General features: G+C 46.7%; 1 protein-coding gene across 4 annotated transcripts in view; it reads left to right on the top strand.

Moving 5' to 3' along the window:
* Positions 1 to 12,363, top strand: part of LOC147748392 (cAMP-dependent protein kinase catalytic subunit alpha) — a 1,196,191-nt gene that overhangs the window by 543,536 nt on the left and 640,292 nt on the right. The gene's annotated exons all lie outside the window — the stretch shown is intronic.

The raw sequence follows: 12,363 nt of genomic DNA on the forward strand, positions 1-12,363 counted from the left end.
CGGTTTATTTCTGCACCACAAGCTCAGTTGTCTTTTGCTTTCCATTTTCCTGCTTGATTTGTGGCAACCCGACTTCTTATGAGACTACCTATTTTGAGCTGCATTTTGTGTCAGACAAGAACTTAAACAACAGCACTAGGTAGATGATGGACAACATCAAATCTATTAGATTCACCATGACCCAAACCTCTCCTTCAAAGAACACTACTACTTATTTCTTCATGAGGTTCCTCACTCGAAGTTCTCCCTTCACTTTCCTCCTTATTCTTGCTACATTAGTCTACTGTTATACCCTTACAACAACCGTCCCTTTTAACCACTTGGTTTTAAGCTTTCCATCCCTTCATCTTTCCCTGCCCTTGCATCCCACTTAAGTCTACCCCAACTCTCCACATAACCCTCTGGTCCTTTCTAAATGATGTCTTTCCACCTCAGGGTTTTCCCCCTTATTCATATTTTCCTTACTCCTCTTCTCCTGTACATCGCAGGCGCAAAAGACATTGTGAACAAAAACGGCAAAGCCGCCACCTGGGACCCATACGCAATAATAGCGTTACAGGAAACGTGGCAAATTGATCCAATTGACATCCCAGGCCGTCTATGCTATCACGTAAGGGCGACTCGCTTACAGCGTTTTGGGCGAGCCCGAGGGGGTCTTTCTGTCTACATATCAACAGCCCTAAAAATGAGAACTACTCAACTTTCTGACTCCACCATGGATATGCAAATCTTAAAACTAGAGAGCACAACAATGGTCACTACCAGAACGCTGATCCTAATAAACATTTACGCACACCCAAAAAAATCTCTCAAAAAAGTATTGTTCCAACGTATTACTTCTGTGATCTCAAATACGCGTTTGGAACACCCAGACTGGGAGATAATTCTTACGGGTGACTTCAACTCAAACCTTCTGCAAGAACCGGAGGATGAGGCCAATATCAGCGCCGCAAATGAACTCTGGAATGTTCCGCCGCAGGTGATCCCTCAGGTGAGGAAGACCGACAAGGAGGGCAAACACCTCATGCGGGACCTTGAAAATCTTGGCCTAAGAGCATTAAACGGAAGAACTAACCAAGACAACCCCCCTTCCATGACCTACATAGGCCATAACTCCTGCTCTGTACTGGATTACACATTTGTCACATTACCCCTGCTTATCCGAATACAAGACTTTCACATCATCTGCTCCCTGGACAGCGACCACTCTAAACAACACTTTGAGATCATGACGGACATACCTAAACTCACACCTGCTCCTACGCTACCAGGTAATGTAACAACAATCAACCTGAAGCGGCTCAAGTGGACAAGTGAATCTCTCCCTCGGATAGCAAATGACGCTAAAAACTTACTAGAAGAGTTCCTGACAGAGAACGCCCTGAGTCCAGACGCCTGGAACAACTACTTGAAGCAACTTCCAAGGACAAACTTAACCAATAAAATAAGATTACCTCTTAAATCTAACATCGTACTTAATAGATCAGTACTACAATTGAAAAGGCATCTGAATAAATTAACGCACCAAGCACGTGGCCAAACCCAACACGCCAGTGTCTGGGCAGCAGTACGCAAGGCCAGGACCCAATATAAGAAATTATTATGGATCGAAAAACAAAAACTCCAAAATGAGTTCTGGTCCAAACTGCTGCATAATATAAAGAGAGCGGACTCGCGGGCCTTCTGGCTACAAATTAATTCCGTAAATCGGACAGCCCAACCTACAAGCATGGCCTGCCTAACCGAGTCTGAATGGTCCAAACACATAACGGAAACATTCTCAATCAACAACTTGAGCACAGCCACAGCCCTGTACACGGATACAACAGAAAACTACAAGCAGGAAGACATCTCCCGAGTTCACCAAGGGAACTGCGCAAAGGCTTCCGGAACAACTACATTATGCCTCGGGCAAGTTGACGTACAAAGCATTGCAAAAATAATCAGGAAAAGTCGACAAGATAGCGCCCCAGGTCCAAACGGCGTTCCGCAAGCCATCTATAAGGAGGATCCACAGTACTGGGCTAACAAGCTTAACTTACTGTTTCGATCGGTAACCAACATAGGCGGCATCCCCGAGAGCTGGAGGGGGGCGATCATAACTCCTATCTATAAAGGAGGAGATCGTAAGGATCCTAACAACTATCGCCTGATCGCCCTCCTCGACGCAGAATCAAAATACTATGCGTCTTTGATACTAGCTGATCTGATCGAATGGTCTGAAATGAACAGTAAAATACCTCCGAACCAGACTGGATTTCGCCATGGCACGGGCACAATGACGAACGCCATGGCCCTATGCCTGATCGCTGAAAAAAGTCTACAGAATTCCCAGGAGCTCTACACGTGCTTTGTGGACTTTAAGGCGGCCTTTGACCGCGTCAATAGGCAAACGCTTTGGGCAAAACTAAAGCATCAGGGCCTACCAGACTCTATTCTTCTGCCCATTATCAACCTACACACCGGAACGTGGATGCAGGTAAAAATCGACAACGGGCGCCACTTGACCAGGAAGATCTATACCGATGATGGACTAAAGCAAGGCTGCGTCTTGGCTCCACATTTATTTAACTTGTTTGAATGACCTGACAGAATCCTTAGACAAGGTCAACGCACATCCTCCCAGGCTAGGTACCCTTCGTCTAACGCACCTATCATACGCGGACGACGTGGTACTGCTGAGCCAGACAAGAATTGGCCTTCAACGACTGCTACACGACCTGTCCAGTTATACAAAAAGGAACCTGCTAACAATAAACATCAGGAAAACAAAGACACTGCTCATAACACGACGTCGCAAAAATCAGCCAATCTTCCAAATAAATAATGATCATCTGGAAGCCGTGAACAGCTATAAATACTTGGGGGTATACCTAGATAAGCGCCTAAACTTCCAAGAGCATTTTAAAGCCGTAGAAAATAAGGGGGCAACTCTATTGCACGCCTTTGCCAGACTGGCAACCGAGCTAAAGGGTCCTCTCGTATCCCCTCTACTAATTGCAATGAAAGCAAAATTACTGCCCACAATAGCATACGGCAGCATCTTGCACCACGGAAAAAGTGCCACCCTCCTGGACAAAATACAAACTAAAGTCTTCAAACGGGTTTTTGTGTTACCAAGTAGTTCTTCTCCAGCTCAAGTTAGACTTGAGTTCGGACTACAATCTCAGGTTTTGCTGAAAAAATATGAAGCCATCAAATTCTGGTACAATGTCTGGATGAATAAGGAGAACGTAATGTATGGCGCACTCTGGGAAGCAATCCAGACCAGTCCGAACTCTGACTACTCAAAGTATCTAAAACTTTCACTAGAAGCAACCGAGCTGGGAACCTTGTGGGAAACAAAACTGCCAGTTCCTTCGTTTAACCAGGTGATTAAAAGGATCGCTAAGAAACATTCGTTTCTTACTGACAAAATAACTTTTAGCACCCGAACCCACGCTTGGATGACTATTAAATCTTACACAAGACTCGCTCCAGCAGTTTACCTAGACACCGCATTCTCACTGACACTTAAACGTAAATTTCTCCTTTTACGGATGGGCATTCTGCCCACAAAACTAGACCAACCTAAATGGAGAACGCAAGAAACAACGGAATGCGATCTTTGTGGCGCAGGTAAACAAGACATTATGCACATAGTCTGTATCTGTCCTGCAATGTATCAAGATCGAAGGCACTGGCTGAAAGACAAACTCAACGAGCAAGGAGTCCGCACCTGTCGATCTGCGATTGTCCAGATTCTATGTTCAGCGGACCCACAACTGATCTGCCGATCAGTAAAATTTCTGGACAGCTTTGTGAAAAAAAACGAGGCCCACAGCCATCGAACCGACCTTCGTCGAGAGCTAAGAACACTGTTTGAATAACAACTCGTGCTCTAGCAAAGCCCACTGAAATCAGTGGCCGCCTTTTTGTAACATAGTTTTATCCTCGTTTTTTAAAATTCTCCTCCCCTTCCCTGTTGCTACTTGCTATTCCTTCCCTATTTCTTAAAAGTTGTTTTAAACGTCGTAGAATGTTATATATTGTAACTGTTTTAACTAACCAAGCAATAAAGAATTTACTTACCCTTACCCTTTATCTCTTCTCCTGTAGTTCATACTTATGCTTAATCTCCTAAACTTTCTGCCAGGTTTTGTTTCCTCCACTCAGACTCCTCCACAACACCTACCCTGCTTGCTGTGTTCTTGAGTCAGTTTTCTTCCTCTAAGAACCAAATAATGACTGGTTACCATAATAAAGCAGTATGTACCACTATCATAGGGCATAAAGGCAATGAAATGTCAGTTTAGAAGCTTATCTATGTCTTTTTTAAAAAAAAAGACAAAACTGAAGTTTTTTTTTTTTGCAATAAAGATTTTGTTTTATTAACTGTATGAGTACGAATAAAATCACATTTGACCATCTAACAGTAACAGTACAGACATGTATTGAAATCATTATCAAACGCCAAACTGAAGCTTTAACCAATCAGGCAACCGCAACCTTTAGCACACTCCCTACAGAGGTGGATACCCTAAATTTTAGGTCTCGCTGTAGCCAATGTGCTTGCACATTGCTCCTGCGAGAAATTATGTAGGGGCTCCAGGAAAGCCTAACAAGAGGGCTTTGGAATGCGGATTATGGCCAGTGCATGTGAGGCATTCAAACGCGAAGCTGGCATCTGGACTGCTTTCGCCAGCGCGCGCTTGGCCTCACTTCCTGCTCCCCCTCTTTTTTTCGTTATCGCTCACACCCCATATGTTCGTTCCCTTCCACCCTTCCTTTGATGCCAGAGGGCTTTGGAATGCAGATTATGGCCAGTGCATGTGCCTCGCCTTTTGCTCCCCCCCATCAGACTTGAAAGGAATGCGCTCCCCGCTATCTTGTTCTTTTAGCCCTACACTCGCCATGCATTACCTAAAGCTCACCAGTGGGCCTTTTGCCCCTCACTAAAAGCTCCTCTCCTCACTTCTCTATCTCGCTGTTGCACCCACGCTCTTTCTGTTACTCCTTGCTCTCTTTATCTCCATTCCTCCCCTGTAGTTCTCTCTCATTCTCGTGCTCTCCCTCACTCTCCCTGTAACATCCCTCTCGCTAACCTACTTTCCCTTTCAATGCTGAATATTGAAAAATATAAGCAGTCGCCAGGTGATTTTAACTCAGTTTTTTCCCTTTCTACGTGCGCACCACTCGTGTTACTTTTTTTCTCCTCCTACCCCTCTCTCTACGTCTCTTTCTCGCTCTCGCACCCACGCTCTTTTTGTTACTCCTTGCTCTCCCTCCAACTCCACCCTCCAACTCCGCCCTCCAACTCCACCCTCCAACTCCACCCTCCACCACTAAGGGACACAACTCAGGGGCACCACCACATCACTCAGGGGCACCACCACGTTGCTCGGGGGCGCCACCACGTTGGTGGGGGACACCACCACATTTCTGGGGGGCACCACCACATTTCTGGGGGGCACCACCACATTGCTGGGGGGGGGGGCACCACCACATTGCTGGGGGGGGGGCACCACCACATTGCTGGGGGGGCACCACCACATTGCTGGGGGGCACCCCCACATTGCTGGGGGGCACCACCACATTGCTGGGGGGCACCACCACATTGCTGGGGGGCACCACCACATTGCTCGGGGGCACCACCACATCACTCAGCCCAACCACATCATCACTCAGCACCACAACAGCACTGTCCTTGCTTGCTACCAACAAGCATTGCGATAGCCAATAGGACTCGCGTTAGGAAAGTGTAAGCTATTGGCTTTGTGAATAACAATGCTATTAATTTATGTATTTTCAAAGCCAGCACATATTAAAAAAATGTCATTTACAATCCCAATAGCTCACACTTTCCTAATGCGAGACCTAATGCATTGGAAATGCTTGTTTCTGTCAGTTGCCGCCATTGCCAGAGGGGTGTTCAGAGGTAGATGCACTCTGTACCAGACAAAGGTGATTTCAGATCAACGCTCCCACCCCCAGTGCTAGAACAATTACCTGTTGCTCGGTTTAGAAATGTGTCTGTACAGCTTGCCAAAGAATGTCAATGCACATTCGTATCAGTCGGTTTTAAGAGAAGCGGCTGTGAATGTTAATTTTCCGGGCCAAGATTCAGAATCTCCATCTAGGGTTTTTGATTCTGTGTATATAGAGTGCTCTAGAGTATTCATTAAGGTTGGTTAAACACTTTTTTTAAATACCTCTTTTATTGTTTTCAGTGGAATAACCGCAGTACAAATGATTAAAAAAGACCAAAGCTACTGCCATCCCCAAACCTTTGACATGCAGTAAGAAGTGATCGCAGGTCAGTGGCCACAGAAGGAGAAATCATAAGTGTCGGGTCCCCCCCCCAGCCCCCCAAGCCTGCAGGTCGTCCTAGCTTGGGTAAACACTTGCTGTTAAGAGAGCTTTTTTAAAATGTTGCTCGGGAGCAGCTGGTCGATATTTTTCATAGTTGCCTCATCTCCGGGCAGCTCCCTGTTATCCAGTATTGGGGTATCTTTCATAGATTCACATGCATGAATCATTCCCCGTCGTCGAGGCGGGAGTCCCACGGTAAATAAAAAAGCAGTGCCAAAAGCACTTTGTAGTAGTAGGCCCTAGAAAAAGGCCTGAGGCCTATATTATAGTAGCCTATCTACATCATTATGCTAAAAGACCCAAAGTCTTTGCTCCAACCAATCAGCTCACAGCACCCTCTAGAACCTTCCCTGCAGAGCCAGCTCTCCTCAGATTTTCACCGCACGTCGTGTGGAAGGGAGTCTCCCTGAGTCTTGACTCCGTTTTTTCTTCAGAGCTTCAAGATGTCTGACAAGAAGGCCTTGTTTAGACCCTGCAGAACATGCGAGAAGAAGAGGGTCCATGTGGATGACCAGCACAAGGACTGCATTTATTGCCTGTATCCCAAGCATGAGGCAAAAAGCTATAAGATCTGCCTTACCTTCCCTTCCAAGACCTTAAGGGATAGGGAGGCCAGAGTCCTTTTGTGGCTTAAATCCTCTTCCACGGATGATGACGACAGAGCCTCTACCTCTAGCAAGAGGGCAAGGTCTCAAGAGGATAAGACAAGTGAGGGGAGAAAGCATGCTAAGACCTCCCACTCTACTTCAGGCTCTTCACAGAGATCTAAACATTCTGTCTCTGGAGCCTCAGCCACCAACGATCCGGCAAAGAAAACTGTGAGTAAGACTTCTACTGTCTCTTCTCCAGTGACCACTGTCTCTACTTCAACCTCTTCTTCTATGGATATGATATCCACTACATCTGTTACTACTCCGATTGTGTCTACAAAAATTTGTATTGTGACAAAAGAACTCTCGTGGACGACTCGTCGACGAAGACGCCATCATCGTCGAAAAATTCGTCATCCAAGAAGAGCCCGTCGACGCCGCCGGCGACGACTGCCTCATCGCCGATGAAAGCATCGACGTCTATCCCGTCGACGACGAGCCCGTCTTCAGTTACCCCGTCGACGACCGTCCCGTCGACGGTGGCTCCATCGACGTCGAGCCCATTGACGACTGTCCCGTTGACGTCGAGCCCATCAACGACGGTCCCGTCGACGGCAAGTCTATCGTCGACGATGCCCTCGTCGTCGATCTCGTCGACGATAAACCCGTCGACGACGGCATCCTTTCAGCAGGCGGATGCACCTTGGTCACCGGGGCCATCAAGATCGATGGGATCAGCTTTACTAAGACCTACCACTGGGAATCAGGCCTTTTGTACGCCAATAGCGACAAAGAACTTTCAACTCGTGTCCTATAAGAGACAACAGGGTTCATATATATCACCACTTATGCCTTCTCATCTTCTAGAAACTTATGCTGATGATGAAGAAGATGACTTTGAAGATGATGATGATGATGATGATGAGGGTGCTTTTGGTGTGGCACGCCACCCATCCGAGCTTGTCATCAAGTGCCAAGATGATGATGAAGACGATTCCTACGCTGAACACTACTACCAGGAGGATATCATAGTGCCTCATTCACTGGAACATCAGAGACGGCCTAGAGTCCCGGAAGTCACTCAGTTGCCGCCTAATTTGATACAAGACTTACAGGCTATGCTGGCGGATTACAAGCAGCGTTTTCCACCGCAAGTACCTCCATCTGATACTGCAGTTCCTCCTCAACAACATCCACCGGTTTCTCCAATTGTGGAAACTCCGCAACCGGTCTTGCCTCCACAAACTCCGAATACGTCATCAGAAGAGGAGGTAGAAGATGGAGAGTTGCCTAACATACCTTCATCAGACCCATGGGATGAATATGTTATACCCATGCCGTCCCCTCCAACTCCACAACCTTCAGATTCACCGCCTGAAGATGTAGGTGGTTTTCACAACCTGATGCAGAGGGCATCAACCAGGTTTAAGCTCCCGGTTACAGTGGAGCAAACGGAGTGTTTTCTCCATGACTTTAAAGAGGAAACAAGAAAGATATCTAGAGCCATTCCCATGATTGAGTATATTTGGAAGGAAGGCATAAAAATAATGAAAAACCCTGCATCTGTGCCTGCTGTGTTACCCAGAATAGAAAAGAAATATCGTGCTCCGCTCTCTAGTCCGGCGTGCCTTATTGGTCATCCACGCCTGGATTCGGTAATCTCTCAGGCGGCGCAACAAAGGTTAAAAAGAACCCTGCTACCCCTATTTCTACTCCACCAGATAAAGAGGGGCGACGATTAGACCTTATTGGGAAGAAGTTTTCCACTATGGCTGCAGCATCCATCAGGATAGCAAATTCAATGGCGATTATTGGGCGCAACGATCGCCAAATGTTGTCAGAGATGGCTAGCTTCATAGAGCTGTTGCCAGAGGACAAAAGACAAGAAGCCAGGAAAGTTCTAATGGAAGGAGAGCGGGCAGCAGAAGAATCCATTGACTGCGCTCTAGATATGGCAAATACGAATTTCAGGCAGTTGGCTGGGGCAGCTGTCCTGAGACGTCAAGGGTGGTTAAAAGCCACTACATTTCGTCCGGAGGTTCAATTGAAAATACTGGACATGGCATATGACGGAGAGTCCCTCTTTGGGAAGCATGTCGATGAGGCTCTCCAAACGATTAAAACTGACACAGATACTGCAAAGTCTTTAGGATCATTGCAATATAAAAGAGGATCGTTCAGAGGAGCTAGAGGACGAGGTTATTAGTCATGGGGAAGTTATTACCAGCAAGGCAGGCAATATCAACAACAATACCGCCAAAACTATCAGTCCTCTTATAGACAATCTGGATCGGCTGGTTTCTCTCGTCAAGGAGGAAGAAAGCGCGCAAACAACCAAGGACGAGACAGTCACAAGAAACAGTGAGAGCAATTGGGCGCCACCTACAACCCCTTACCTTCCAGTGGGCGCGAAGATATCTGCTTTCCAACAGCAATGGCAGAATATAACAACGGATCGGTGGGTGTTAGACTTGATCCAACATGGTCACACCCTAGAGTTCATCACCAAACCTCCACCAACTCCGCCCAGGGGTCCCCCTCCCCCTCGTCTTCACTTATTGTTCAAGGAAGTGCAAGCTATGCTTCTCAAAAACGCAATAGAGAAAGTTCCAAATCATCAGAGAGGGGCAGGTTTTTATTCCTGTTTTTTCCTCATAAAAAAGAAAACAGGGGAATGGCGACCGATCCTAGACCTACGCAATCTGAACAAATATCTCAAGAAGCAGGTATTTCGAATGGTCACCCTCTCGGACATTCTCAGTTGCCTCAACGAGGGAGATTACATGGCTTCCTTGGACATGGAAGACGCATACTTCCACATCCCAATCCACCCAAACCATCGGAAGTACCTCCTTTTCACTGTGGCCGGCACCCATTATCAATTCAAAGTTCTCCCATTTGGCCTCAAGTCGGCCCCAAGGATTTTCACGAAGTGCCTGGCCCCTGTGGCAGCAGCTCTTCGGGCAGCAAAAGTGCAGGTCTTCCCGTATTTGGACGACTGGCTAGTCAAAGGTCCATCAGAAGCCAAAGTAAGATCCGACATTACAGTATGCCGCAATCTCTTCGCATCGCTAGGCCTCACAATCAACAAAACCAAATCTCAAATGGATCCAAAACGAAACCTGTTGTTCCTAGGAGCTTGCTTGGACACAGTGGAATGCAAGGCATCCTTATCTTGAGAGAGACAGCTCTGACTGCAGGCGTTGGCCAAAAAACTGGCAAGAAGGTCACTTTCAGTTCGCCTATTTGCATCACTTCTGGGGATGTGTTCTTCAGCCATCAACCTCATTCCATTGGCGCGTCTAAAGATGCGGCCACTGCAAGAGGAGCTAAACTGTCGATGGCATCAAGCGACGGGTTCATTCGAGGACACCATCACAATCACCAACAGGATGGTGCATGCACTCCAATGGTGGTCTCAGATCAGCAATCTGGAACAGGGGCTCTCTTTCTTGCAGAATCCTCCGGATTTTATTCTGACGACGGATGCGTCCATGGAGGGCTGGGGTGGTCATCTCCAGGACCTGCAAGTGCAAGGGAAATGGTCTCAACAACACAAGAAATGCCACATCAACAGTCTAGAGTTGAAAGCAATTTGTCTGTCTCTTCAAGCGTTCCTCCCCAGGATAGTAGGATCCTCGGTTCTAGTCAGAACGGACAACACCACAAGCATGTTTTATATCAACAAGCAGGGAGGAACGAGATCAGCAACTTTATCCAAACAAGCCCAAGAGTTATGGCAATGGTTAACAGTTCACAACATAACTCTCAAATGGAGCACGTCAGAGGCCTCTACAACACCTTGGCAGACAAACTGAGCAGAACATTGTCAGATTGCCACGAGTGGGAACTGGACAACGACCAGTTGAACTATGTGTTTCAGAGATGGGGCAAACCCAGGTTGGACCTATTTGCGACCCAACAGAACAAGAAATGCCGGTACTACGCCAGCAGATATCCTCAACAGGGGTCAAGGGGGAATGCCCTTTCGATACGATGGTCCGGGACCTATGCATACGCTTTTCCTCCGATCCCTCTGATTCCACGAGTGGTGCGCAAAATGAAAATGGAGAGTTGTCGCCTTCTCCTCATTGCTCCCAAGTGGCCTCGCCAGTATTGGTTTCAGGAACTCATGCTACTTTCACAGGAACCACCGATCAAACTGCGTGTAACTCCGAAGTTACTGTCACGCAACGAGGGTCAGGTACTTCACCCAGATCCTCAATCGCTGAAATTGCACGCATGGCTCCTAACTTCCTAGAATTCGAACATCTTCAAATTCCTCAGGACTGCCGAGACATTTTAGAGAAGGCAAGAGCCCAGAGTACATTAAAAACTTATCGTCTCAAGTGGAAGCGTTTTTGCGCATGGTGCATCTCTAGTGCTTTACACCCTATAGAGGCGCCGGCAGAAAAGATATTACCCTATTTATTGCATTTAGCGCAATCTGGTCTTTTGTTTTCATCAATAAAGGTCCACTTAGCGGCCTTATCCAGGTACAGAAAGATGACTAACACTCAATCACTCTGCTCTTCATCGCTAATCAAGCAATTTATGAGGGGTCTGTTCCGGGCTTATCCCCCAGTGAAGCCCTCACCACCGGAATGGGAGCTCAACACGGTTCTATTACAGCTGATGAAGCATCCGTTCGAGCCTATCCATAGAGCCGACCTAAAGTTCTTGACATGGAAGATTGCTTTATTACTGGCGCTAACTTCCGCAAGAAGAGTGGGAGAAATTCAAGCTTTCACTATAAAGGAGCCCTTTTTACATTTCTCCCAGGACTATGTCACTTTGCGAACGAATCCAACGTTCATACCGAAAGTGCCTTCCCAGTTTCATCGAAATGAACCTGTCAAGCTGAAAGTTTTCTTTCCAAACCCGTCAACCCCGGCTGAAAAGACTTTGCATTCTTTGGACATCAAACGATGCTTAAAATTCTATCTTCAGAGAACCAAGACTTTGAGAAAATCAGATCAACTGTTTGTAGCTTATGGCCAGACTACATTGGGGAAAGCGGTTACTAAAGCCACGATTTCAAGATGGATCGCATCCGCTATTCAATTCTGCCATGTCAAGGCTAATTGACCATTGACAAGATCTGTTCGATCTCACTCCACAAGAGCTGTAGCAGCGTCTGCGGCTTTGTTTGCAGGAGTGACGCTTGAGAACATTTGCCGTGCTGCGACATGGAAGAATGTCCACACGTTTACAAGACATTACTGCCTGCAATCAGCAAATCAGCATGATGCGGCAGTGGGCCAAGCTGTTTTACGTCACCTGTTTCCATAAGGAGTATGTTCAGGTACTGATGTTCACTTATATCATATAAAGTACATGCAATTCAATAGATTGTTTTTAAATATGCAGACATATGCTAACATGTTGTGTATTTTTGTATGATGCTTAAGATTTCTTTCCA

This window comes from Lissotriton vulgaris, chromosome 1_1 (genome assembly GCF_964263255.1).
Source record: "Lissotriton vulgaris chromosome 1_1, aLisVul1.2, whole genome shotgun sequence".
NCBI lineage: Eukaryota > Metazoa > Chordata > Amphibia > Caudata > Salamandridae > Lissotriton > Lissotriton vulgaris.